A 27041-nucleotide genomic window follows, 5' to 3' on the forward strand; every position below is an offset into this window, starting at 1 on the left:
GAACAAGGAAAACGGTGGGAAGGACGAGACCACAACACTCAACATCCAACAACAATGAACAACAAATAAAACAAAACAAAATTTTAAAAACAAAAAGAAAAACGAAAAGAAAAACAAAAGGACTTGAGCTATCTAATCAATATTAACTAACTAAACAAGAATTAAATTGCTATCTAATTCTTACCTAATTTTATTATCGTATTACGTAACAAATTGATTGCTATCTAGCTACTACTTAAATTGTCATATATAGTAAGTTGACAATTGTTTAATATTTCCAAAACATACATTTTCTATTTTCGTCTTATTGATTTTAAGAGTTTATTAAATAACACGAAAAATTCCTGTTATCACACTCTGATAACTTCGGTGTCTGCTTACTGCTGACTGCTGATACTCTTCCTAATCTTGGTTTCTCACCTAAATGATTTTCACCTGTATGTGCGTTCCTCTCCTGTGTCACGGTTTCCCCTGTGTGGTTAATAATAACTATATACACATCACTTCACTAAACACTACACTACACATCACTTCACTAACACACCACTTTTCTATAATGCATTTAAGTGTCATATCGATAAAGTTGGTTCACTGATTTTTTAAAGATTTTGATTATGGCTGTATTTGTTGATGTAGCTGTATTATTCATTGATCTCGGTTCATCCTACACATCAGAAACGGACCGTGAGTATCGACATGAGGCCCAGGACACACTCGGAGCACTTAGTGCGGGCCCTAATCAGTTGTGTCCCGCCGCCGCGTACCCACGGACCGAAAGTCGCACGCTATCGTAACCGAATCGCGAAGCGGCTTCGAGATGATGCTCTATTTTCGAGTCTTCATGTCAAAATTGGGATATTTTTATATGATTGTTTCTATTACATATTAGTGTATATTTATTCCCACGGCTCTAGATTTAACACTCATTCCGTCACCATCGCATCACACATACGCTCCCAGAGCATCCGGGGTTCCTTACCAGTCAAAGACCGAGAATGCTCTAGGCACTCACACACCATCACACAACCTCCTGCCTGGGGGCGCGGAGATCCAGCGCTTCCAGAAGTTTCCTTCGGTCCAGGAGGGAGGAATCCTCATTCATTCTGTTTTCCATATTTTATGTTCATTTAGTTTGTGTTTTCTCTGTAAAATGTTTTCTGCATAGTTCTGAGTATTCCTCTGCTACATGTGCCAGGATTCTATAATCCTCTTCATCTTCCAAGATAGCTTTTATATCTTTCTGTCTAATTTGGTCACGAATTCGCAAGTACTCCTCCAGGATCGGGCACCACAGAACACTGTGTTCAGGTGTCCCTTGTTCTCCACATTCACAGCTATCATGTTCTTTTTTGTTGATTCTATAAAGATGGGTTGGAAAGGGACCATGTCCTGTTAGGAAATGAATTAGTCCTTTGTTGGGATTGAAGTAATTCCATTTGAGTCGCGTTCCAGCGTCTGGAATAAACGTGAATAATCTTCTTGATGTTTTGTCTACTTACAAGTCCTGTATCCATTTTTGTTCAATTTGTCTTTCTATTTCATCGAATTTTTGTGCTTTGGTCTATAAAAGTTCTTTCGTCTTATTTAAATTTCCTTTTTTATACCAATATGTTGCCGCTCTCTGGATTACTGTTAAATACATTGGTTTGAAACCCATCAAAATACACAACGCGCTGTGCGGTGTCGTGCTGAACGCACCAATGAGCCGAATTAAAAGGTTTCTTTGTGGGCGATTTATTTTTCAATGTGCCCATACGCTGGAAGCATAGTTCATCGAGGCGCTTAGGATTACCTCCTGATAAGTCTTAATTAATTTTCTCGGTAGCCTATAATTTGTTTGAGCCAATGAAATGAGTTTATTAGTTACTTTATGACCCTTTTGAGTAACATAATTAATATGCTCTCCAAAATTCAGTTTATCGTCTATCATAATCCCTAAATATTTAAATACTGATACCCTCTCGATCTTACTGTTGCCTATTTTAATTATTGGTCCTCTTAATAATTTACTTCCAAAAATCATGTATTTCGTTTTCCTCTCAGAGATTTTTAGCTTAGACTTTCCACACGAATCAAGCAATTCGTTTATAATTCGTGCTGATTTTCTTTCCAATTCTATTCTAGAGTTTTCTGAGATTATTACAGCCAAATCATCAGCAAAAGCAATTACTCGTTCAGTTTCCTCTAATTGGTTTATTCTTTCTAAACACGGCTGGTATTCCAAATCCCACATCAATGGTACTAAGATCGATCTTTGCGGACATCCCTTTTGTGCAGTAACTTTGATATTTACCAGGTTTTCATGGATGATGATCTGTCTATTCAAGAAGTAATCCATAACTATATATACTAAATATTGTGATAAATTTAGCTCTTTTAACCTTTCAATGAGAGATGGTGTCCATAAGTTATCAAACGCTCCATCTATGTCCAAACACAGGGCCAGTGCATATTTTCTTTCCATGCTACTTTCCTTAACTTGATACACAAATGCATTTAAGGCATCTTCCGTAGATTTGCCCTTTCTGAAACCATAATGTAAACTATCATCTTCGATATTTCTATGCTTTCGTCGAATTCTATTTGCTATTGTCCTTTCTAATAATTTTGAGATGTTTCTCAAAAGGCAGATTGGACGGTAAGAACTCACTTCTGTTAAATCTTTATCCTGACTTTTTAACAAAATTAGCAATTTCGATTCTTTCCGCAACGAGGGAAATATCTGCTTCATAAGTAGGGTGTTGAACAATTTTGTTAGATATGGAGTCCAAATATCCTTTTTATTTTTGTAGATCTCATTTACTATACCATCCAATCCTGGAGCTTTTTTAGTTTTTAGTTTCTTAATTATTGTTTCAACTTCCTCGTTGTCCGTTAGTTCGATATCTTTCTCTGCTGTCAATGCGATGGGTTGCAAATATTTTCTTCCCGATACCCCCGATTCTAGATATCTGCTTTGACTCGACGAAACCCTGCCACTAGTGGCACACTAGCGGCAATCCTTCGACGCGTCACTATATTGACGATCGCCATTTACCGGCAAGTGGGCCACTAGGAGTTGGCGGCGTTTACGGCATGGGGAAGCTAATAAACAAACAAAGAAATAAATCTAAAGCCTTATAAAAACAGTTTTCCGAAAATTTACATCTAGCAAAATCATTTGTTGGTATTCCAGAACTGTGAATTCACCTTTATTCATAATTTATTTCTATCGTATTTTGATATGAGAATGATATGTCTGAAACTGTAACACAGGTCATTAATACTTTTTTTTTTGCTTTACTCAGATTTAGCAGTTTTACTTAACAGTCAGTCAACTTGGATCTGTGATACCAGAGTTTTAGAGATTTCCTTAAATTTTTCATTTCTAAAACAGTTTGCAACTAACACCATTAACGTATCTCTTTCGATATTTCCATATGTAATGGCTTGGTCACTCCCAGTATATTTCAAACAATAAACTATTTACGGTGTCTTACTCCATTAATCCGAACTACATTTTATATCCAACAACTGTGTGCATTTTCCCTTAAATCTGCAAACTTTCTATTAGGTTAAAACTCAGTATTTTCTATTTTCTTCCTTTCTTGCTAAAACGAAAGTGTTCTTTAGGCAACCTGACATGATGACTCTATACTACATTATGTTGCATAGGGCATTTTATGTAGCATATCATTTGAAAGTTGGACACTTTCTTCGTATATTGAAAGCAACAGGGATTAAGTCCTTCTACACTTACATGAGAAGTAAACACATTCTTTTTAATTCGTGGAATTGTGCCAATGCACTAGGTCCAGAGAGTTTTTAATTTAAGCTAATTAATAATAATAATAATAATAATAATAATAATAATAATAATTATTATTATTATTATTATTATTATTATTATTTTATTGACAGGTTTTTCTGAATATTAAGCAATATTTCTCAAAAAGCTGGTATTTTTAAACAAATGTGTTCGATATCAAGTTTTCATAAAGTAGTCACTCTCTCCTATAAATAATTTCAGAGGGGCCGCGGTAGCTCAGTGATAAAGCGTTCACCTTTGGTGCATGGGATCCTTGGTTCGACCCCAGCTCGCACCAAGTGAATTTTGTGGTGGAGAAACACCATGTGCATGGGTTTTCTCGGGGTTCTCCCGTTTTCTCCCACTTTTTTCATTCCACCATTGCATTCATTTCTCATCACCGTGTCCTTTAGCCTAGCCGGTATAACCGTGGGTCGTAAAACTTAAAGATTTGACTTCAAATAATTCCAACCCAAACAGTTGCAGGAAGTATGTCATTTCGAATAAAACAAACTACTCTATAAAATTCTGAGTATTATTATTTTTTATATATACAATTCTAGCGGACCTTATTTCTAAATCGAAGGGTAAGAAGATTAAATTCACTCTCTTATTATTATAAATTCATTTCAATTGAAGCAGTTAAAATAGTTGGGAAAAATTAGAAAGCCATATCCTGTATTCCAGTGTGCCACAACCGGATAACGGGGCACACTGGCGTGCCCAGCAAAACGAACAGTGTGACGCAAACTTTTACCTATTATTTACAAGAATATTTGTCGAGTTTATTTTATTTATTATTATGAACGATTCTTCCACGAATCAGCTGTCTGTATACAGTTAAACAAACAAGTGTCACATTGAGGGAATGAGTGTAATTATTTACTTTAATAGTAATAGAAATGTATATTTTCTTGTATTTTCTACCTGGAATAACTGCATCCGGTCTAGAAAGCTGGGACTAACAACAATGGAACCCGACGTGCCAAACACACACCACCTACGCACTTCAATACACCAAGAAAAGGTGCAGACTATTCATGAGTTAAAGTCTCTCACCCAATGTATGCTCTTAACATGTCTCTCAGCGATTACAACATTTTTTGGTATCTCAATCTCTTCCTAGTAGGATAGCTTTACCTAGAGACCAATGATTAACCTGGTATTGGATGTTTCACTTTTTTACCTTTGGAGTTGACAGTCATCGTTTGGATATCTCACACGCAAATATCTAATATTAACAACGTTTCTTCTATAATTGCGTAATATTGTATTATTTCTTTGTATTATTCATTAGCTTGGTTAAGCTTGTTTAAACACTTTTCTCTTTGCACCTACTTATTACCTATACCTAAACGTTGTATAAAAATACACTAACTCTCACTTGAATCAAATCCAGAACCAATGCACTTGGACCATTTGGCCACAAGAAGGCACATTTAAATTGAAGTTTCGATTTTGTTAGGAAAATTGTGATTAGGTGTAGCATTAAAAATATATTTAAGAATGAAAATGAAAAGAAATCTTTGAGTTTTACGTCTCACAGTTATGCCGATTAGGCTAAAGGAGACGGTGATAATGAGAGATGAGTGAAATGGTGGAATGAAGAAAGTGGGAGAACCCCGAGAAAACCCACGAGCACGGTGTTTGTCCACCACAAAGTTCACTTGGCGGGGGCTGGGATCGAACCCGGGACCCCAAGCACCAGAGGTGAACACTCTACCACTTTTTTTTAAAAAACTTCCTGACTATTTTTGTTATATTTTAACCACTTCTCAGGACTACTGGACACGAACACAGAAACATCGAGGACAGTTAAAATTCCACTCTTGCTCTTCAGAGGGACTCGAACCCCCAATGGGCTTCACCTTACGATCATCAGTCTAACGCCTCAGACCGTTCGGCTACACCCACCGGCTACCACTGAGCCACCGCGCCCCCCATATTTAAGAATGGGATGAAGCGCACTGATTTTTCTCGCTCGAATTTCTTAAACTGACTCGTGTTAGGCTGCAGCTATTACTGACACATTTATTTGGAAAATGCGAATAAAATAATGTGTTTTGGAAAACTTTGTTCAAAGCAACTTATGTCCAAAAGTAAAGTACCCATTGGTCATATTTCTGTTAGAAATAACATATGCCATATATAAGAATTATTAAGGAAATAATTGTATGTGAACTATGAGCAAAAGCGTCTGAGTACTTTCTGCGAAATCGTCAAAAAAGTCATCCCGAAGAATAAAATATCACTTGTGTATCTTTTCAGGACATCGAGTTATGCTATTTATGAAATACGAACAAAATTGCCAGAGTCCTTCTCGACAAAATCGTAGGGTAATCGTAAGGTAATTACTTGCTCCGAAAAGTAATATACCACTTCTAGCTTTTTAGGATGATGGAATTATACCATTTCGTTAGATTATTTATGTAACATTTATTTATGAAATATGAACAAAATTGCGTCAGGCGTTAATGGGAAAATCGTCAGAGAAGAGTAAACTACCCCTTCTGAATGTTTACAGGACGAACGAGTTGTGTCATATTGTTAGGTTATTAATGATACAATTATTTATGAAATGTGATTAAGAAAATTGTTCGAGAAAACGCATCCCATACAGTAAATTACACCTTATGTATTTTTTTCAGAGCAATGATTCATACTATACTTGTAAAAAAAATAAGCAAAATCTTTACAGCTATTTTTGAAACAATTTAATTATTTTAAATTTTCATTCATCAGTAAACTACCCTTATTTTTAGGTGTCGGAGGATATAGAATTCGAAACGATAAAGTGTTATAAAAAATTCGTCTAGAATTCGGTCCAGATACGTCGAACAGTATGGCCTCTATTTGAATGCATGTAAAAGCGTGACGAACCGACAAACGAACAGATGGACAGACATCAAAATAACTTTTTCGATATGTGGGGACGTGAAACTTGAAGTCATTGAAATCTCGAATTCGATTTTTATCACTATTACTACAATTTCTTCTTTCATCGCTTGAACGTGAAAAAGAATAGGAATACAACGACACGTAAGGTGATAATTTGTAATTCCCAAAATTTAATGAGTTACGTTTAATGTGTTGCCATGCTAGAAAAAAAGCTTATGCCTGTTTGTTATATCATTTTAATATCAGTTTTTCTCGCTACTATATAATGTAGAAATATGGTATGATTATCGTTCATATTCATGCTATCTTTTGGAAATATTCGTGTTCCGCATACATAGATCTTTATAATTTAGTTACGTTCAACGAAAGCATTCTTGCACTTGTGGATATGAAAAAAAAGAGATAGAGAAAGTCAATACTCTAAAAAGCAAAAAACACAAGCACACACACACATAAACGATAATTTAACATCAGGTCGATGTAACAAGGGGTAAGACTGCATAGGCTGTCAAGGTCGCGTATGTTCTTTTTCCTGTTCGAGACACACAAACCCGAAGTGAGTTGTCTGCTGTTCAAGAACGGGAAGTAACATACAAGACATTAAACTGAAAACAATAACTGTTTCCAATAGTATACGTATTCTAATACAGAATAAATACGTCGATTAAAGGATACTATCAATAAATTATTTCCTTATTATATTGTTTCGGTTCTTATTAACATCAAAATTATACACTTCCTATAATGTTTTGTAAAAAAAAAATGGGATGGGATGGGATGGGATTCGATGTGGTGTCAAAATAATGAAATAACTACAAGTCCGCCACTCTATCCACCTAACCACGGAGGTTATGTGGTGTTGGTTCTTTTTTTTTAAAAGAAATAATCTTCATAACCATGGTCCGTATCGCTTCGAACCTTAAGATAAAAGTTTTTCTGTTTAATTCTATATTTTCGTACGACATCTTAGTTACAGAAGCTAATTTATATTTGGCAGGCAATCTACACACTAGGTTTTAACCAATAAATGCAACATTTTAGTCCACTATCCAAAGTTCTTTGATCCAACTCCTCGACTCTCTTACTGAATTCCCTCCGCAATCATGCTCTGCTACTGAAAAAATCCCTAGAAATCATCGTTGCCAGTATACACAAAACCGAGCATAATTTTGTTTTTTGCTTATATTTTTATTATTTTATTATATTTTTTGGAAATATCTCCTTAGATGGATTGCTTTCTATTATCTCCACATACTAATAACTGAATTTTACCTATAAACGTAAGGAAAATGGAATAAATACGAAAAATCTTCAGTTACAGTATACGCGCAATTTTTTTTGCGCATGGGAGTAATTTCCGTTCCGCACGACAAAAGATTACGTTAAACTACTTATTTTTTTCCAGAGCACGGGAGCGATAGTGAATATTGAGAAAAGCATTATATTATCAAACATTATATAAAAATCATGTTTTAGATAAATGTTAATCTAAAAAGTTAATTTCAGAGACAGATTAAACACATATTATTCTCTATACCTCTCATTTTGGGGGCGCTTGTTTATAGTGGGTTTCCTCGCTTGACAATGTGTCCGAGTTTCATTAATCCTCAGTTGTTATAATTATAAATTTATTGAAACACGTTTTACAGTAATGATATTCCGTGAAAAGGTGTGCGATGCATAAACATAGTTTACACAACGCACACCTTATTACAGCAATAACTTCGCACAAATTGCAAAAAAATGCACAATCTTTGAAATAAAATGTTATGGAATTGTAAAACGTAGGAGGTTTCTATTACAAATAACCGCTTTCGTATCACAGATACCTAAAAATATTTGCAAATGTGGGAGAAAAACCTATTTATGAATCAATGATTGGATCTTAATTATATTATTACGGAGATGTTAATTTATGTTATAGAGAAAGACAATGCCAGAAAAACGTCGCAAAATGTTTTTCCAGGGACTTAAGAAGAGTGCATCAAGATGCTAAATCCAGTTGTTCCTGCAGGAATGGTTTCTATTTTGAGATACTCTTTTGAGCTTTAACTCGGGACTCAAATATAATATAAATCACTTAAATACGCACCCCCACTAGTGAGAGGCGATGGATCTCACATTCAATAAGCACCTCTAATAGTGAGAAGCGAGGGGACTCACTTTCAATAAGCATCACAAACAGTGAGAGGTGAGGAGCCTCACTTTAAATAAGGACCCCGAATAGTGATAGGTGCAATCAAACATGAAAGTTTCAAATCGGTTTGCATCCTTCTCGCAATAACTCCTGTCAACTATGATTGTTCTTGGCTAATTGCAAACAATTTCAAACCAGAAGATTTTTGTTAAATGTAATCAACATATTGGATCCGCAATTTTGAATTTTCTAATTTTGACATCAGATTTTGAATCAGCTCTTCTAAAACCTCTGTTATTTCTTCAATATTAAATAATTGTTTTCTGTCTATGCTTCAAAACCTTCCCTAACGTTCAAAGTGTTATCGAGAGGACTTAAACCCGCACCATTTCCAACATTAGTAAAAATACGTGTAGAGTATTTTTTGATGTGGTACAAATCTGCAAAGTTTCATTTAAATCGGTGAGTTACACTTCCGTAAGTTTCCTTGTTAGAAACGTATTCAGTAATATAATAATGATGGCCAAAAGAATTATCTTACACAGTGACCAGGACTATTACAAGAATATTTTTTAATTCTATCAATTACATACAAACTGTGGAAACAAAGTTTTCAGTCATTTTCTAATGTGCAGTTTTTGTACTGAGTGCTCTTGTTTCAATGTAATTAAGTTGTTGCTTAAAGTGTCAAATGTGGAATACATTTAAATTCATATGATTAATACAAGAGTAACATCAAAAGTCCTGTTCGTCTATCCGAAAAGCAATTCCTAATGTCCTATATTGAACGTCTAAGTACTTACGAAGAAAATGCAAAAAATAGCTACGCGTTAAAATTCTCAGCATATCCTATTTATGTTTCTGTATTAACATTCTTCTTTCGAAACAGTTCAAATTTTATGCTTTTCCTTTCTATCGACGAATGTGATATAAAAGGAGTCTCACTGTCGTGAGAATGTTACAACGTCATCGTCACGCAGAAGGTAAAGGAACTGTTTGAATGGCGGGAGAGTAAATTGAAAAGGTGGATATATCATTCTGAGCGTTTATTAACAAATGCAGCAAGCAGTTGTAATCATAGCAAACCTCGAATGACCTCTCGCCCGTTTACGAACGAGTTGTTTCTTTCCCGTAGAACTTGTTTTAAATACCCACTTCTACCCCGATAAAGCGAAGGGGACACCAAACATACAGAATGTCTCCCGGTTTAACGTTGTTGCCAGATTTAAGGAATAATGTAGTAAGTTCATTTGACAGATATCTGGTAATTTAAATATAAACAACTATGTAGTTTCTTTCCGCATATTTTTAAATTCTTGTAGACTTATTTCCCAAAAATGCGTGTACTTTTCTACTTTGTGCTATTATTTTACAAGATAACTGAAATATTGCAACACTGTAGGGGTCCTCATAACACCTGCAATTCTGTAGAAGAAAGTTAATAGTGTGTGTGTGTGTAACATTAGATCATCGAGATATGTTATTTTTACTGGTACCATTTATATCTTGCAAGTGATATTGGCATCAGGATCCAATAAATATAGTACGGCACCACACGGGTATCCCAAGAAACTGCTCGAAAAGGCGATATAAGTATTTTCCACCGCAAATATGAATGAAATTAAAGTGAATAATGATCTCACTCTCGTTTTTGCATCTCTTCTAGCTTTTATGCACATTTGGTTCCAACAAGTCGGTCTCCCAACTCGATGCTAACAAGTACGCAAATACGCATATACGTGTGTGTGTAAGACGGAAAAAGAATAATTGTAAGTGAGATTTAACAGAGTGAAGCTGTGTTCAGTATATCGTCTTTCACTTCAAACTTGTGTATTTGGTTAATCTTCTTCCGCTGGATTACAATAGTTGTGAATAAGTAATATGACACCGACCGTTTTTATTAAAATAGTTAAGTAAAAACTATATTACTAAAATGTTACGGTCCATGATAATCCCTGAAGCCATAAAGCAGTATGTTGTGTCTTAATTTAACTATAAAGGCACTCGAGACAACAAGGAATAAAGTGTATTTACTCATAACCTTTTCGTATTTGATAATGAGAAACAATTCTAACGTTGAAAAAACAAATACATATACATATAAGCGAATCTGAACGGTTTGTGAATTTTCTTCTCCTCGTTGTACATTTAATTCCGTGTTAAAAAGTGTTTAGTTTTAAGAGAAAAAGATACGATATCATGCCAGAGTGATTTGATGAATCGTATTTCAACTCAGTCACAGGTCTCGTGACAAATGTCTGGAGTCTTGTATAAAGCAGATAGTGAACGTTGAACGATAAAGACGTATAACTTGTAGTTTAATGTTAAAATAAGATTGTAAAAGAAGAGGTATATTATGTGTTTTAATTTGGATAATATCATGTCTACCTGTCTGTGTGTCTGATTGTAGTATGTGCTCGGGGACTAGCAAACATTGACGTTCCGAGCTGGGAACGAATCAAAAAAACCCAAACACTGAGCCCACAGTGCTACTAAGTGAATGATAATAGAATAAAAAAAATGGATCGAGAGAAAAATGAAATAAAATCTTTCAGTTTTACGTCCCACGCTTGTGCCGGGTACGCTAATGGAGACTGATGATGAGGAATGAATGAAATGGTGGAATGAAGAAAATGGGAGGAAACTGGAGGGCCCCGAGAAAATCCACGCACACGGTGTTTGTCTACAACAAAGTTCATTGTCGGAAGCAGGATTTGAACCCGGGAGCCCATGCACCAGAGGTTAAAGCTCTACCACTGAGCTATCAAGGCCTCCTGGAACGAGAGAAACTTCAAACCACAACACTCAAGCAATGATTGTTTTGGCGCCCCATGAGTGTTTTAACAATGAACATTCGTCTCTACTTGTAAGAAATATAAATAAAATACATATCTGTATGTCTGCTTGTTTGTGTGTTTTATGTGGTCTGAGGGATCAGACAAGTAAGTGAAAAGTGATCAAAATTTTGGTCATGGAATCAGACCAAGACGAAGCGAAGATATGTTTGTGTGTTTTTTTAACAATTGATAATATCATATTATAGTTTTAAATAAAAGAGTATATCTGTCTGTCTGTCTGTGATCTGGGTGTCAGACAAGGGAGGTGAACAGTTATAAAAATTTGGTCAAGGCCTTAGACTAAGACGAAGCGTTTTTGGGGATGGTAAATTCAAATTGACGATACGTTCAAAGTTATATTAATCGTCATGAGGTAAGGGACACCCCCAGAGGTAAGGGTTTTCGATACGGGTCTGTTATCGAAAACATGTATAATAATTTAAAATGATTGATATTTGTCTTAAATCCATAGTTTTCGGGGTCGTAGTGTTTAGTGATGAAACTCCGAACTCTTTAACACAACATCTAAGGGGGTTGGAGTTGGGGGTCCTCAGTGATAATATCGAGACATGTAAAATTAAATAAATAGGTCGATATTAGTGTCAAATTCATTGTTTTCGGAGTCATTGTATTTAGTGATGACACTCCGACTTATTAACACATCATCTAAGGGGGTCCCCAGGGAAGATTTCGAGACACGTAAAAATAATTCGAAATGATCGATGTTAGCGTCAACTCCATAGTTTTGTGGCCGTTGTGTTCAGTTCTGATACTTCCAACTCATTAACACATCATCTAAGGGGCTGAGATATGGCTTCCAAGGGTGATACGGAGACACGTAGACATAAATTTAAATGATGAATATTAGTGTCAAATTCATAGTTTTCGGGGAAGCTGTGTTCAATGATGATTCTCAGAACTCATAAGTTTAGTATCTAACGGGTTGGAGTTGGGGTCCCCAGGGGCGATATCAACACACGAAAAAATAATTTAAAATGCTTGATATTAGTGTCAACTTCATAGTTTTCTGGGCCATTGTGTTCAGTGATGATACTCCGGACTGACTAACACACCATCTGAAAGAGATGAGGTACTGGTTCTCAGGGGCGATATTGAGACACGTAAGAAATAATAAAAAATGTTCGATATTAGTGTCACGTTCATAGGTTTTGGGCCGCTGTGTTCAACGATGATACTCCGAACTCATTAAAACAACATCTACGGGGTTGAAGTGAAGGGTTCCCAGTGATTATATCGATACATGAAAAAAAATTCAAAATGATCAAAATTAGTGTGAACTCCATAGTTGTCGGTGTCGCTTTGCTCAGTAATGAAACTTCGAACTCGTTAACACATCATATAAGTGGGATTGAAATTTGAACGGCCCTCTAAGTTTCGTTTTCGTATATCCTAAAGAAGAAGAATATCATACTGAGTTGAGTAAGAATTTTAACAATCATTCAGACGTCATACCCTCTTAAGAGAGAGGGAGAGAGAGAGGAGAGAGTGAGAGAGAGACAGAGAGAGAGATGGAATCTTTCAGTTTAAAATCCCACAAATATGCGTCTTACGATGTAAAACGGACGACATATTTTTCGTGGTCGGTGAAACTCTGAAAGAATACGTATAAATTCACGTACAGAAGGTTTGTACATTACAGAACACATTTAAGCAAACTGTGAACATACATTTGTTTCACTGCCCGGAATACGTAAAAAAAGTTAAAAAAATATTTTTAGCACATATTTGATACTGAAAAGATATGCTTTTTGTATCCTTGAAATTTCTGTCATTCCATATTACGAATTGAATATATATATATATATATATATATATATATATATATATATATATATATATATATATATATATATATATATTATTATTACGATATATATTTGTGTGTGTGTACACACTGCATTTTACACTAAAATCTGAGGGAGTTGGCAAGGGTCAAGTGGCGACAATAATTTAATTACTACGTAAGTATGCAGAACACTAGTTATGTGGTTTCTAGAAGGATCCTGAAAAAGAAACATACTTACTTTACCAAGTATGTGTATTAGATTTCCATGAGGCCATTATCGAGGTTGGTCCCAGACTGTTCCTCTAGGCGAATCTTCGCTAAGCAAGTCTAACGTTGTTGAGAATGCACAGAGAGGAGGTGTCGGAAGAGTAAGATCGAAGAAGAGTGAGACTCATAGAGAAGGTTCGATTCCAGTAAACCTTTCGTTCATAGTCGCGTCTCACACTCTAGTTTAGTACTTGCTTAGCAACTCCCGGTATCATGTCCCTTGGAGAAGATAGAGAGTAGTCAGCTATCTTAAACAGCCTCGAGAAAACCTTCTGTCATCAGCGCCAAGTTCACAGGATACTTATGCGAAAACGGGGACGTTAGCTACAATACACTAACGGGATTGAGTAGCATAATATGTCTATCGACTGATCCTCCAAACAGCTGTTGGTGGTCATTAACTCTTAGAACAGTAGTCCATATGATAAATGAAATATTCCTTTTCAAGCTAGCAAATTTATTACAAGATTAGTTAAAATAATTTATACAATAGGATTACAAGTAAGAATTCTGAAGTAACTAGCATTTCTTCGAAGTAACTAGTAACTAGCAAGAGTTCTAAACAATATTATATTTTAACCATTTATGTAGTTATTTTCATGATATTAAACACCAAATTGAATACCCTTTTATGTCATTGGCTATCTCATGACTGTATGGTAGTCTACTAACGTCCGAAAGGGAAAGAGTTGCAAAAATAATTCACTAAGCTAGAGTTAATGATCTGAATGACGGAAATTTGTTAAAGTCCAAAGTTTCAGCCTCCCAACCTTCATATCTGCAATTTCTTTGCCGTTTAGTAGAAAGCAAAAGAATTATTTCTTACATACCTGTAATTTAGCTCAACGCAGTTGTGATTTTTGCACGACACAGTACCACGGCTAGACTCGCCACACCAATAAAACACACAACAGCTTCCCCCGCCTTTTCGATTTTCTTTTTATATTCGCGTTCTGACGTAAGATTTCCCACCCAGGAGCTGACTCGGCAGAAGCCGTCATTGTTTTTTGGCTTTGTGATATAACTATACACTTTTATCAGACGCAAACATTCTCTTCCTTTGGAAAATATAACGCAACCCAAGACTTCAAGGATGTGCAAGGAAACTGACGAATTTAGTATAATTCCGAGCGTCGTATTTCTGGAGAACTCAATTCCGTAATTTTCTTAATTGCGTAGAATAGAGATCTCAGAAACGCTCTGACGTTTGTTCGTCACGTACTTCAGGGAATTGTTCTTTGATAATTTAATACGTGTTTATCATCGGTTACTTATTTACGTCAATCCTTTCGTCGTGGCCTGATCTGTTACCTTTTCCAAAGGTGTGGGAGAATTAAAAAAGACAATAAAAGAAAAACAATCACATTGGCATGGTGCCTACAAGAACCAAATTTCAATAACGATCCTCTACCGATTCTCCCAAGATTAGGCTCACCTCACGTCAGTAGTGGCCGAAATAAATCAGTGGCGGCTTCACCCTAGTTTCAAGACCAGGCTAATGTTACACCCTAACGTCCGCTGAAACTTGGACTTTTAAAAAAAGAAAACAGAGAAAGAAAAAAAATGCGTCAAGTTACTGGACAGAGTTGTGGGATCTACTATGCGTTTTCAGATGAACAGATAATACCTTTACTTTTCTTTTTCCATTTTTTTTTCTGTTAATGATACAGTCATAGGTTTTACCTGTCTGGGTAAATAACAATACGGATTTTACCCTAAGTCGCAGCTACAATACATATAACATTAAAAGCAGAGAGTTGTTGCGAACGAAGTTAAAGGTATTAAAAGTTTGTTACTTTGAATAAATTTGGTATTACCTGTACTTTAAAGTCACTAACTGGCTGAATCGTGTATTAACCTTTTACCCTTACGCATAGTGGGTCCAAGCACCAAACAGTCGTGAAATATCCAATGCTACAATGGTAGAACATATTTAATTATTACTATTATATAATTTATATTAATACTATATAATGACTAATATTATATTAAAATAGACCTGATTCATATAAATAATATACATGCAATGATGTTAATGAACATTGGAAATTTTAATCGACGACATGATGGAGAATGCCAGGTACTGTTGCTGGTACTCGGTTAATGACGTGTGTTGCGGGTATCTCGAAAGAAGAGGGTTACTAAATTAGATTTTGATAATACCAATGTTTTTCTATGAAGGAGTACCAGAGTACTTTTGTTACGGTACAATAAACTCTATAGCAAATGCAAGATAAGTTGCGATTTCTGGGTATGGTACATTTTTTTTTCGTTATTGCATGCATGATGATATTACAATTTGTGGTCTATGTTGGAAAACTACTACTTATGGTATATTACCTAGTATGTAGACATGACAATTATTGTTTCACAATTATTTTCGTGTCTTTCCTGTCTAAGAAAAAGTTATAACTTATGCAATCGTAGCTTATTAATTAAATAGTCTAACCTTCTAACAAGTACAGTTTTATTTATTTATTTATGTAAAGGCTGTAATATGTGTTCGATGCCTCGCTTCACATTCTCATAAAGTTTACATAGTTATGGATCCCAAATTACAAAGTGAAATTAATGAATATAAATTGCAAAGCTAATTGAAGATTAGAAATTCTATTCGGTTTCCAAGGAAGAGAGCCTAAATGGATTTCATTTCTATTTATTAAGTCTAAGAGACAATACGCTCACTATGCGTTGAATTCTAAAAATTTTGGTTGCTATGCAGTTCTACTAACAGAATTAATGAGTATCATACTCCAAATTTTGTTTTAGTTAATTGTTAACCTCTTGTGAATTGATTAATATTTTACTACTGAGAAAAAAAATAAAAAAAACAATATCATTTGAACCAACAATTCATAAGTCCTTCATTAAGGTTAAGCCATCTCAACAATAGATTGACCTTGTATTCCTTGTCGCAGCAAGGTCTCTTCAGTCTTAACATATAATTTAAGAGGCAACATGAGGTACTTACTCATAGCCGAGTGGCGGGTAACTTATATAGCTCCATGCAGAACTTATTAAGCCTAATCATTCTACATTTATGAACGGTGGGGGTTCGAACCAATTTATCCACGGTTTCACTGCCTCAGGAGTCAAATATAGGTCTCGTTTTTATGAATAATCTCTGTATTAACTGAATCTAATATCTTAATTTTCAGAATAAACAAAGTCCCTTGCTTATTGCGAATTATGTTAACTGTACGCTAAATTGGCGTACTCTCATCCGTAATTGGGTTATAATTTCAACTGAATTGAAGATATACAAGAATTCAACTGATCATTAGGTGAAGATTTACACTGAGAGTAATAACAATCACAAAAATTCAATATAAATATATATATTTTGTTTTTGATGCTAATTAACCAGCACTTAACCTAATTTAATAGCAATGCTCGGAGCGGCAACCGACCAGCGAGAATGCTGCGTTTTCTATTATTACTATTATTATTATTATTATTATTATTATTATTATTATTGTTATCACTATCATTATGATTATCATCATTATCATTAATATCATTATTACCATTATCACCATTAATAATAGTAATAATAACAACAACGACAAAAAATATTTTTAACGGAACCTTTTAATACAAGAATTAGGCAGCATTCACTCTAGGTTAGCCGCCTTCCGGCAGCCGGATCCGATCATTGCTTAGAAGAAACATAAAAAGTATTTTTAAAGCTATAAGCCTCTTGACATTGTTATTTCTATATCGTTTGTTCTACACTCTTCTATGCGTTTTTTGAACAGGCTGAGCGATAACAGCTTGTCTGTGGCTAGAAGTATTTCCTGTTTGGTAGGCTGTTTCCGCTCTCACGTAATCAATGTTGTGAACTTGAACTATGTTGTATAATGCGTCACTAAGGAAGGGATTTAATCAAGAGGTATCCTTTCGTGGATGAAGCATAAAAATCAGCTACAGTGGCGTCGCTCGAATTTTACGTTCGAGTGAAACAATTGCTTGTATTTCAAAAGGGCACAAAGAATATCTATGAAGTGTATTTAACCCCGCTCGGTTAGTAAAACACAAAAGGTCATGTGCTCTTGGGTACCGGACACCAAAGTATACATAAATAACGTTATTAGGTAGACAATGATTGGATTGGTAGAAGATAGATCTATCACCTGTACATCAAATAATTGTTGTTTGTACCGAAGCTGTGTTTTATGCTTCTATCCGGTTAAAACATACAAAACAAAAAAATCTTAAGGTACCTAACATACCCAAGTGCTCCTTTCTATTCGTAATAGATAGGAACACCAGGAAAGTAAGTCAGAACAATTAGTTGAATTTGGATCCTCTGATGAGTTTCCCTCCTGCGTGTTTCACTACAACGCTTACTGAGTTAACCACATTCACAAGGGTGGCTATTGACCCGGGCTATACACTGATGGACGAGTTGAATTTGGATTCCTTGTTGAGTTTTTCACTTGTATGTATAACTAAGACACTTGTTGATTTACCACCTTTACAAGGTTGGTTGTTCACCTGGGCTACACATTGATACACGAAATGTTGCACTGAGAATCGCTGGCACATGTTTACTCCTTTGAACTATAGTGGCCGTTTGGCGTTGAGCCTCTTCCCATGGAGGGGCACATGGTTCCGGAGGCAATTTGATGTTCTCCTAAGGCGGTCATTCCTTCTATTGGATCCCATACCAAGGTTAATAGTATTGGGTAAAGTGCAGTGGAGATGTGATTTCGTGCTAATTTCTTCACCACCATCGGGTAAATTTGGACGTCGGTCTAATTTTATAAGAGTTCAGTTCCCACTGGAGTCGTCTCTTGACAGCATCCGGCGGTAGTATCTCTGGACTGGACCCTATCAGATGAAGTCGAAGCTTGGCGTGGTTTACCTCTATGCCTTGTCTAGGGAGTGACTAGGTAGAGTACTCAATTGTCCTAAAATATAGAAGACATTTGTAATTTTGTGTTTAAAACATTCTGGCGTACATGAGAGATATTGTATAACGGATTACTATGAGGGATTCTATCCATCCAAGCGTCATTTCATTTTGCATGAGTGGATTTGGTTTTCCTCTTTATAAAGTCATGTGCGCTGACCACACATCGGAGAATTGGTAGTAAAGTAGAATATGTAGGAATAAAGAGAATACTTTCGCCTATGCTGGTTTACTCTCTATTATCAAATTGATCACAACAACAACTTGTGGGACTCTATTATTTGGCGTTCATTGTAGAATGAACATGTGGGAGGAGACCTCAGAATCGACGTTTTAAATTGCCTGCGAGCAACCGACCCTAATTGTCCCTCATATTTGTAGAGAATTCTATTTTCTGGATCTGACTTCATTCGCAATGAAGAGAGAGAGAAGGAAAAAAAACGTGAGACAATATGTTATTCATCACCCCCTTACTGTGTATGATGGACTTAGCTTCCGTTAGATGTTCGGTAACCCCTACGTTTGGTGGGAACAGAGAGCCCAAACGAAGACATTTGAAGGCCCGTCTTACAGATAGTGGGATATGGGTGCCGATTATTTAATTAAGGTGAATCATTCATACGTAATTTTGAACCGATCATTTCGATAATCCCTTCCAAACTACCACTTTTCGCTAGTTGGAATGGGAGATTCAATCCTCTGGGTGATTTTTTTCATTTAATTATTTGCAAGTTAGCACATAATTTCGTTCGAGTCTTCTGGTCTAGGGAGCCGACTACAATTAGTTATGACGTCGTCTTATCGTTCACGCGCGAGAGAGGAGGAGGCGGGATCACGCTCCAACAAGGAATGAAGTTATGAGTTGTACAAGAGAAGGAGACATGGTTTCGGGAGCATCTCACACGTCCAGATAAGTATATGTTTCTTTTACCTAGTATTTATTGTTTGTTGTTTGTTTGATTTGATAGATAAACCGAAGTGAGGACTACATGGACCCGAGATGTCTAAGGGGGAACGTTTGGCTTACTGTTCTAGAATAATTTTTTTTATGCAACTTTAGAAATTAGGCAAGAAATGTTTCCTCCTATTGTTTCCCGCAAGTATACTCCATCATAAGGCAATGAACCAACAATAAGGAAAGTTTATATATTATAGTGACCTAGTATTATTTAACATAATTTAAAAGAACATGAAACAATGAAGCATGAGTAATATCAGAAAGTAAGTTATCTGAGAGAATAAAATAGGAGGATGCTGAATTAATCTAAGAGTGGTTATAAATCAAGATAATAAAAACAAATAAATGATTCAACAACAGAAAAAGACTGAATAAAAAATAATTAATCAAGAAGACGTGAACTGATACTGTTAACTTATCATAGGAGTAAACATGGAACAATGAATAAATCAAAAACAATTCTTACTATACTTGGAGTAATACTTGTAATATGGTACTACTTCCTGCTGGACCTTTCTTGACTTCCATCTCGTTCGGTATTCCCTGACCACTTGTTGTGATGCTTGCTCTCTCAGCTCCTGGAATCACACTTAATCTAACATAATTTAGGTAATTTTCCTGTACTAGCGACTTACCTACATACATACACCATTATCAACTTATAAGTTTAAGAAGATTTGAGCGTATTATGTACTGTTTATTGACTTAATGGGGTAAGTTTTTGTTTTTGATAGTAATGCATGTCTTTCATTTATTCTTCGGTAAAACAAAATCTAAAGGATCCATTTTTATCCTTATCTCGAATCATTATTATTAATGGTGGGTTGCTGCTTAGCACCCTTTTCTTTTGAGATATGCAAGAGAGCACTGACAATTTTTGACGTAACTTTTATCATATATATATATATATGTCCATGTGTAAGTGCTAAAACCTTCAATTCTGAGTGTATTGTTTGTCTTCCAGGTTGGAAGAAACAGAGTTCGAGCGAGTTCCATCCTAGTAAGCTTCTTATTATGATCTTGCAGCCTAGCATCCGGCGAAATGGAGAAAAAAAAAAAGAATGAAACCAGTTCTTCGGGGTAAGTACTCCGATTTCTTACCGCCCTTAAGATTAATAATGCCCCTGAAGCGAGAGTGAAATAATGACTCACTAGACGTCTTCAGAGTGAAGTCAAGACAAAAAAAAAAAAAAAAAAAAAAAAAAACGTAGGAATCCATGTTACATTCGGGCATAATTGTTTTGCATAAATGTTTTAGTCCCAATCGAAACGACGACGATATTGGCTATTAGATAGTGTGGAGTTCGTTTTTCTCTACCTTTTTAGTGCGTGTGTCCTGTGATTCGTGAACGTGGAATGTGTACTGATAATAGGCATATTATCAGTATATAAGTGACATATTATCCGTACTAGCACAACCATAAGTGGGGGTGAGGGTGTTGCTTTCGTTCGCTCGAGAAGGGATCGAACCTAGGACCTGTCACATCGAAGGATATATATATATTATTTTGGAAGCAGGCGTGACGAGAGAGATCTCATAGTGGATGCTTACGGCTTGCGATATCTCTGGCGTGCATGTAATTAGTCACTCAGATGTTTCTTTTTTTGTTTTCATTTTCCATGATCGCTCTTTTTTGTTCCTGGTCGTCATGTGATTCTCCATCGTCTGGACTTAATTTATCTGCATTAGCCGTGCTAGCTGGTTTGACCGTTGTTCCTACATTGTTAATTGAAGGGGATAGAGTGTGACGAGAATATACTTTCTTTTGTATCCATTGAAAAAAAATCAATACGGGGCTCGATATTTTATCGGGATCGTAGATCCTATCCTGTAGTAACGCGGAGAGATTTACACAGTTCTAATCTATTATTTATTATTATTATTATTATCATGATTATTATTATTATTATTACTATTATTATTCTTATTATTTTGATGGGAAGACAGGATGCATGAAAATTTAACTGTCCGGCTGAATACTATTTTTTTTCTTACTTTTTTAATAGTGATAATATTACTACTAATACTAATAATACTAATGATAATATCCTTATTTATATATTTATGGTGTCCAACAAAACTGAAAGCATAGTCATACACAATCTATCATAAGAAGCTTAGCCTATTATAAGAAATTACAATCCTATCCGAGCTTTACTAACAGCTATCTATTACTTATTACTAATGCTAAGATTAGAGTACGATAAATTGGATACGAATTGGTACGATAAAAAAAATTGGAAGCATAGTCATATATTATCGTTTTCAAATTAGAAGCTTGGGTTATGTCTAGTTAATACCTTTAATACCTTTAATAGGCAAATATTCAATATATATAGTATATGTGTATAAAGCTCGACTATAATATATAACTTATGCCAGCCTATATTTGTTTCAAAGTTTGTTCAAAAATGCTCACTACTGTAAATAGCACTATAATTGAATAACATGCATATCATGAATGGAGTACACAAGGCTAAAAAGTTAGTCCCTATATGATATAAGACAGATAAAACATCCATAAAATAAGACATTTAAAAAAAGATATGACATCATTTATATGACAAAAGGACTTGAGAGAATAAAATAAAAAAAATAGGCATTATTACTCTTAAGCATGACAAGTCACTAGCAATAATCGGACTACCCTGTCAACTCGACAGGTAGTAATATACAGAAAGAAATCGGGAATGTGGACTAGGGGTCTGTGAGATGTGCATAGTTCGTGTTCCTTCTTACGCGTTTCTCCTATTCGTGAAAGGAGCAATCTCTATACAAGGGACATTACTGGACGGTCGAAAGGGGGTATGGAGCAGAGGGACAAACTGTGGTATTTAATATGTATATAACATGGCTAGGTAAGGTTCAAGCAAAATACAACTTCAAGCAATATACAATCCCGACTACTAATCAGGATAAGATTTCAGGAATACACTATCATACTATATGTTTACATGCTAAATATTATGGTACGTGTCCTATTCATAAAATATAAAAATGATAAAGCAAAATGGCGGGAAAGCCATACGATATAGCGGAAGCTTAAATACAAGAACTTGAAATCACAACACAAAGTAACAAAAAAAAAACAGTTAATCTGCTCTGGGAAGTCGTGCGAGAGGATACAAATCTTTCAGGGATGACTTCGCCACGACTTCGCCGCAAGAAGGCGATCAGTGTACGGTAAGTGGGCTGGGATCATGAGAGTTAGGGGGCCATTGGTCCCGAGAGGGGGCCATTTCCACATCTTCCTGAATGGGGTGAAGCGTTGTATTGCACAATGGACTACTAGGACTATTAGGGGGAGCGGGATCCTCCGAATCGGGACTGGAGTCGGAATCGGAATCGGAATCTGCTTCTGAGCCCCACGAGGACGGAGTACGAGGGGGCAGGGCATGATGAACATATACGACATACATTTGTTTGAGGATTGCATATGAGCAGGAGGTGGGGTCGATCCGTTCATGGTGGGAGGTAAGAGGGCACCAAATTTGGATATCCAGCGACGGCGGGACAGTCCAATCTCTCCAGCCGTGCAGTAAATTCTTTCCTAAATTAACTATATAGCGAGTCGGCCACGATTCTCTTAATAACGTGGTTGTCGCTCTACCAAACGAAAAGATCCTCGCACCATGGGGTATATCAGCATCAAGCCGTTCCAGGACCGTGTCCAATGAGTGATGCCCACCTTCGAAGAGCGTCCCCGCATAAGATTCATAATGAGCAATAAGTATCCGGTTTCGGATGGACAGCCCTGCTAACGGAAAGGGTGGGGAGATCAGAAAATGTTCTTCTCTATAGCTGGGAGGTTCATCCTCAGTTGTTCGACCAATATGTAGAAGACTTAACTCCTTGGGGACAAATAAACTGGGGAAAAGAGTGACCCCTGTAATGGAAACGAAATAAGCAGGTGAAAGCATTCTTGTATTGCTTACTGATTGTGGGGCGTCATTATGGAGATTATTTCCCTCGTTCGCCATTTTCGCCTTTCCGAGAGTGCAGTATCCTGGGAGCTAGGAAAAGAAGTGACTTATTACAGTTGATAGAAGTGGGTTCACATGCAGCGGTTAACAATATTTTATACAATTACGTAAAAACGATCATATTTATTGGTTCTTGTATGAGACTACTCTATAACAACCTGTCACTCATATAATATTATGTTTAGTATTCATGTAAGATTTAAAACAATGCTAAAAATATTATATTTACTACTGAATAAGATAGGATTGTAAAATAATGCTTAAATTGTCATAAATGCTACTGAATAGGATACGATTTAAAACAATGCTAAACACTAAATAAGATTAAAGTTAGATTGGTATACGAGTCCACTATAATATTGTAATATCATATCCTAGCATTCATGAAACATCCAAAATTAATACGATATATACTTGTTACGTTCTAATACTTAATGAATACATTGAAAACTAAACAAGTGTATGTAATCTAATTTCTATTCTATGTAATCTAATATTATATTCTACAATATTATATTCTTACTATGCCGCGGCGAGTTTCCTCCCCTGAGTAGCTCGTATCTTTTTTTTTAATAAATGATAATATGGTTGCCAGGAGCCGTTCGCCACAACGTACGGAAAAAAAAGAAAAAAAATGGAGTCCAGCTTCTGAGGCTGGTATGTACAGGCTGAGGCAACGTGCGAGGCACAGAAAAGGGGTTAGTGAAGCAAAGCAGGAAGTACGGAAAGAGGTTCAACGTAAAATAGGAAGAGAATACTTACTACGTATTCCACACGATGAGACGATTACACATATTAAATGTAGGGCGGTTAACAGTAAAATGAACATAAAATGCATATCTCCGTTTTAACAGAATTTGTCGGCGTAGCATAAGAAGGAGAAGGATAGCTGACAAACAACTAAGGACGCTGGATATAATTATAAGGGGAATATCAAGCATAACTATAGTATAAGCATCACCGAAAGGGATTGGGGATTCAGGAGGGTCGAAAGATAGGTGACAGGGATGACAAGGGAACGGCACTTCAGAGCGAGGGAAATTAGTGAGCCACTGTACTGGGAGGAGCTTCATAATTCTTGCCTTTTGAACGCGATCGGTGATACAAGGATAGACAGATGTTTGAGTTACGCCCTGAATTCTAATGGAGCAGGAGCATCCAAGATTAACAATATGGCACCGTAGTTGTCCGGAGAGGACATAATAGGAATTTCTGACTCCGGGCAAGTAATATGAATGGATAATTTTTCGCGGGCCAAAATAGCAACCGACGTAAAATTAACGCGGTGTACTAAGTCAATGGAGGTTTGGGGTTGGCATGTTAATTGGCAGCGCTGTTGTATGCCTGTAGAGTTAGACTGAACAATGCTCGAAACACAAGGGAGGTCTTTAAATTCTTGGGGATGGAACTCTCGAGCCAAACAAATTGATTCAGATGAGAATTGACAATCTGTGGTCAGAATTTACCTTGTGGGGGGTACGTAACACAATATGGCCTAGGGATACATTGACATGGCAAATGTGAGTTTCCCTCTGGAAGGGAATCAACTGTAAATGCAAAAGTTTGAGTGTAGTGTTTCGTCGTATTAGAGGTAGTTTGATGGCCATGATTACCTTTGTGGGAGCAATGCTGCACTCTGCAAACTGGTGAGAATAAAGCACCGCGACGTCAGATGCTGGAATGACAAAGTCATAAGAGGAGGATTTAAGTTGTGTCGACACCTCAAGAGTCCAATTATACAAAAGTGCCGGTGATAGGAGTGAGGGAAGAAGGGTATGAGTGCGGCAGGCGGAAGTCAGTTCCTCCCATCGTTTAATAGTGTGCACCGTACGTAAGATCTTCCAACAGATCACTGAGGAATGCTGGGCTACACGTAGATTACGTAGGAACGTTTCCAACTGCGACGAAGTAATCCAGGATTGCCGAACGTGAACCTTAGTAACGAACACAAAAGAGTAGCCTTGTTGACTGTGGTCTTTCATGAGGATTTCCAGGTCGTTAGAGAGTAGTTCGTTCCATGCTCCTGGGGGTGCAGGAACAAAGGCCTCGTACTGGAATTCGATAACCAATGGCAATGAAGAGTCATATAGCAAAACATGGGGGTCTTCCTCGGTAATCAACCCTGGATGTGCAATTGTTTGAAGATCTAAGGCATTAGCGATCGGATAGATGAAGGGGAGGAGTAGGAGAGCCCGTACTAGTCATAAGGGACTGTCATGGTGGGGAGGTTGGGAATTGACAGGGGGTTGAGAGCTACCAATTGAAGTGTAGGCTGATTGGCTTGAGTCCTGTGAATTAGCGTGATTATTACGCAACAGCGGAAAGAGCGGAGACACATGAACCTATAGCAGCATACCAAAATAATGCGAAAGATTGTCAGCGCAAGCACTGAATACAGCAACGATTCAGCGATCGAATCGATCACTGCCTGAGCTTTGACGGGAGACGGGAGGGTCAACAGAAAGGGCCAAAGGTCAGTTCGCAGTCGTAGTATCACATAAATTAGGCAGAGTGTAAGAAGTGTATTCCATGCAAAAAGGATAGTTAAATACGGACGTCCGATTACATTAGAAACATGCACCTCTGGGGGCTGCTCGAGGAAAATGTCTTTGGTGGGCCGCCCTGGAGGATCAAAGTAATTAACCTTAACCGACCAATTTTGGCTGAGAGTGGAATTAAGGTCTGTGAACTCTATTTCCTCGAAGAGATTTTTGGGAAGTTTTAGTGCTTCGAGAGGGAGCCAAGTCACGGGTAACAATCTCTTGATCGAGTAGTTAGTAATCGAGTTTCTATTACAAGGAAATCGGGCGGGAATATGTAATTGAGCACTGATGCGCAAGGAACACCTGCAAATCAAATGGAGTTTTAAGGATCCCGGAGTAGTCGGGTCCTGGGCAACGATTTCAGATTTGTCCGGACAGGACAGCTGCATGGCGGCCGGGGGGTTGGTTATTAAAAATACGTCCGGTTGGAGTGGTGTGACCAAAGTATGTCGATGGGGAAAACATTTGAAAGCACAATACTGATTTATCTAGGCCACCGATGAGGCTAGCCACAGATGAATACAGTTTGGTGCTGGAAGCGAGACGGTAGGGTGGTCTGGTAATTTGCATAAACCGTCAGGGCGATTTAAACACAGGAGGACATCATGGTTTAACAGAGTTGTTACCACTTCAGTGGTAGTAGCTAAGATTGCTGGTGGGTGGTGTAAGGTGCAAGTCTCATTGTTATAATAGAAAGGGAGCAGAATCAGTCGGAACAATCGAATCGGCCTTAAGCCACGATGGATTGGAATTTTTATAATGAGGGACACCGTGTTTGACGTGAAGTGACAGCTAGTTGTCCGTAAATTATAATACCGGAAAAGATCGGAACGAGGAATAGACACAGAAAATCCCCGTCGCGATAATCTGTTTTACAGAACGGATAAATCGTGATTCAATTGAGTAGG

The sequence above is a fragment of the Thermobia domestica genome, chromosome 4, assembly GCF_964235325.1.
Source record: "Thermobia domestica chromosome 4, izTheDome1.hap1.1, whole genome shotgun sequence".
NCBI lineage: Eukaryota > Metazoa > Arthropoda > Insecta > Zygentoma > Lepismatidae > Thermobia > Thermobia domestica.